The following is a 4,262-nucleotide window of genomic DNA, read 5'->3' as shown; positions in this document are numbered from 1 at the left end:
CATTTCCAGTCATCAAAGTATGATGTGTCATGCGCATATATAAGAGTGTTGATGTTTCTCACAGCATATAATTCCAATTTCTATTTCTTCTAGTCTAACGTTTCTCATGTTATATTCTTCATGTTATATTCTTCATATAAATTAAATATAGTGAAAATAAACAACCTTGGTACATTCCTTTCTCAGTTTTGAACTGCTTAGCTACTCCATATTCTGATCTAATTTTTGTTTCCTAATAATCTTACAAACTTCAATAAACAAATGAACTGGCCTCGAACATCATTTTTTTTGAGGGCATTTCACAATTTATTGTGATCACTTCAGTTAAAAGCCTTTGATTAATGAATAAAACAAAAATGATGTCTTTTTGGAATTCCCTTGCCATTTCCATTACTCATTGGATGTCTTTTTGATTCAGTAGGTACATCTGGCAAATGTAGAGTAGAAAAGGATAAGTAGCAATAGTGTTAAAGATAACAGCAACTAATTAGGTCCAACTAATACTTATATTTAGGCTGTAGAATTAAATGAAGGTGCAACTTGACCTCTGCCGCAGACCAATATTTAAGTCCCTGGGAAATTTCCTTCCCTCCTTCCCTCCCTCCTTCCTTCCTTCCTTCCTTCCTTCCTTCCTTCCTTCCTTCCTTCCTACCTACCTACCTACCTACCTACCTACCTTCCTACCTTCCTACCTTCTTACCTCCCTACCTCCCTTCACAATTTGGGTAATAATACCGTACAGTATACGGTACAGTATACAGTACTAACAAAACTAGAATACATATTAACATGCAATAATAAGTAAAACATATCAATCACCAATGAGCAAACCTATGTACTGTAGAGATGAAATGGTAAGGAATGTGATCTTCCAAATTAGTATTCTATCAGAATCATTGACCTCATTCACACATCATGCCAAGCAAAAGCCACAAATCAGATATGACCAACTTTTCATTGACCAAGGGATACGCTTAATACTTTTGGAACAACTGAGAGCTTGGAGAGTATGAGGTACTTTAAACAACAACAACAACAACAACAACACTTATAGGATTTGCTTATCAGTTAATTTCTATGAGTCTCTCACCTCCAAATAGCAGATAATTTTGCTGTGAGTTTTTAGCAATCATGGTTAGAGTAGCTTCCAGGAAAATAGAGTGTTGGGTCTCCATTGTCCATTCTTCTGCTATTAGTCATAGTTTACAAATGACAATAGATGGGCCATACAACATACTAAGCCAGAACTAAATCTAATTGTCTCTTAGCATAAGACTAGCCATTGTCTCTTTGGGATAACTGCAATTCCTCGTACTTGCTGAGGTTGTGTAATCAAATTTCTGCAATGGGAGATTGTCCTCCATAGCTAATACATTTCTGACTGTCTGGGTCATTATTTTTAACACGAGTTTATGCATTTCAGAGTGTGTCCCTGGATCACAGGGCACATCTGCCTCATTCTTGGAAATGGGGGGGCAGATTTCTGAGCTTTCTGAAGGATGACAGCAGCACATAGTTTTAAATACATGCCTAGTTACTATAAGTGCCTCCACAAGCATGTACACAGAGACTGCTTTCTATTTTTCCCCAAGATCTTTGACACTCCTTGACTCAAGAGCATATTTACAGCCACTCCTAGTAGGAACATGTCGTTGCACATACCTTATTGATGGGGAACTGAAGGCCAGGGAGAAAAGGCATAGCTGGGTAGGAGGAAGATTTCTTTGCAGAGAAATTGACCCACTTTTATTTTTCTCCTGTGTATTCTCACAAAGAAATGAATCATAGGGCTGAAAGAGACAAATATCTCAGTTATGCCAGCTTAGAGAATATGAATTGTGAGCCAGCACATCCTCAGATCAAACCTCTGCTTGAATGTCAATTTAACAAACAACCTTAAGCAAACAGATCAAACAAACAACCAATCTCAGCACTGATAAGAATGAGATAAAGAACAATTATCATGGTTATTTATATTCTGTCTTTTACCTAAGGTGATTTACAATCAACATCAATGATTAAAAATCAAGCAGAAAAAATGCTAATATTATTATTTAAAAACAAATATACAAAAATACAAGAACAGTACAATTGACAATAAAGATATGTGAGGAAAGACTCCAGCTGGAACAGCCTTTTAGAGTTGCTGGCCTCTGTCTTCTTCCTTTTCTCAGAGAGTTTTATCATTAGGCAATTGTGATAATAGCCACAGACTACAGAGTGCAGGATTTAGTCAAGCAGACTTCTGAAATAGTGTTCTTACTGTTTTTGCTTCCTCTTCTGGAGTCATTCCTTTGAGGCATTTGTTTTGGGAAAGGGATGAAAATCCAGTGGCAGCAAACTATTGTAATAATCTTTGAATTATAGCTGGAATCATGGGCTGAAGTGGATAACTTTTGTCAGCCAAGGGCCACCATTAACACTTCTGAGGGGAAGCTGTCATCCACAAAATGGTTGAAACCACTTCCTAATTATGTGCCGAGCTAAAAATTGAGAATAAATTTGTTTAATATGATGTCTTGTTCAGGTCTTGCACTACAATTTTCATGTGTATTCCAACTCAACATGAAAAGAAACCATAATTCTTTCTGTTTAGCAAAGAGTGACCTGAAGATACCCTCCTTAGGGATTCTAGAAAGTGATTGTTGAATAGGCAGAAATTCGATTGGTGAAGTTGCACTGTCATTCTATTATTGCTCTAGGCAGTAATTTATAGACTTCATCTAAACAGGAATTTATCCCCTGAATTTCTATTTATCATGTGGCAGTGAAAATCACATTAGATGGAAAGGAGAAAATAACTCTGTGATCTATCTTTTAGAGTTCTTGCAGTGATCTGTGTAAAAATTTCAGGAAAACCCCCCACATTTTTCTTCAATCTTCTTTTAAGTTATAATCATTCTTGATTGAATAAGGTTTTTCAATTGTCTTAATAAATATATGACTGATAATAATTAAATACTCTTGTAAGTTGGATAAATAATAAATAAATATATGACTGATAATAATTAAATACTCTTGTAAGTTGTAATATTGCATAACAAAGAATCATAACTATGCAACCAGTTATATCTTAGTTGTTGTCCTATTGGTACCTGGTGCTTTGGCACAAATTTATCTATAATTATCCTTTCCTTGTGAGTGCAATCTTTTTGCTATGCCTTTTTTGCTTTGTACTTCTAAAGTTTTGTTTCACAGCAGCAATATTACACACTCAGCTTGGAAACAGCTGCTTCTGAGATGTTCCTAACAAAGACTTATATGTATTAGGAACGGGAACTGAGAAAGGCACAAATATACTGTATATTTCATTGCACATCACTAGGAAATCTTGATTTAAAAAAAATAAACCCAACAACTGATGAACCCTTTGCTCTATTTCTTCTCAAGCTCTGTGCTGCTAGTTAAGAAGAAATTTCACCATCTCCAGTAGTAGTCTAGAGAAACTTTCCTTGGTTATCAGCTCAAGCCATGAAGACAAAGATCAGTAGAGGAAACGTATGGGAGAATAGGAAATGATTTCAAAGTGTGTTGTTAAAATTTTGAATATTGTGTGTTAATCTTTCAACAGCTCTCACTGTGTATACAAATATACCATTATGTGACTGTGTCATACAAGTGAACAAAATTTAGATCCAATTCAAGGCAATATAAAACAAACACACAGCAACAAATGAATGACTTGCATGGAGATAGGGTCTATTTGACAATGTTTTGTTGAATAAGATGCAACTAACTAGGTTTAATCCATATGTAATGGTTTAGAAATGTCAATAGCTGGGTTTACATATTGGAATTAGCTAAAGCAAAACCAGCCTTATTTATAACTCCTTGTATCTCCACTGAGATCTGTATATAACAGCTGAGTTATTTCCATGTAATCATATCTCGTATGTGATGCATTCTACATTCATACACATTTAGCTGTATTGAAAAGAGAAAAAAGATTCCTCAAAACACACTGCATCTTTACAAATTAACTAAAACTAGACTTTCATATATGTTAATTATACAAACATATACAAAATATTTATTTTAAAAGCTCTACCTTGGTTCTTCTTACTAGTATAACTTTAGTTACTGAAAAGCAAAGGGTTCTTGCCTTGTCTTGTCTTCAAAAGCTAAAGAGTACCCTTTGGTTTTTAGTAATTATACCAGTAAGAAGAACAAAATAAGAGCTTTTAATATAAATAAATATCACCATAATTAGTATTTGGAGGGATTTATTTATTTAGCGTATGGCAAATACATGGACTTATAGA

Source organism: Notechis scutatus, chromosome 4 (assembly GCF_049901735.1).
Source record: "Notechis scutatus isolate UNSWTSFEM ecotype Mainland chromosome 4, rNotScu1.2, whole genome shotgun sequence".
Classification (NCBI taxonomy): domain Eukaryota; kingdom Metazoa; phylum Chordata; class Lepidosauria; order Squamata; family Elapidae; genus Notechis; species Notechis scutatus.
The sequence above is the reverse complement of the archived record's forward strand: the minus strand, read 5'-3'. Positions refer to the sequence as shown.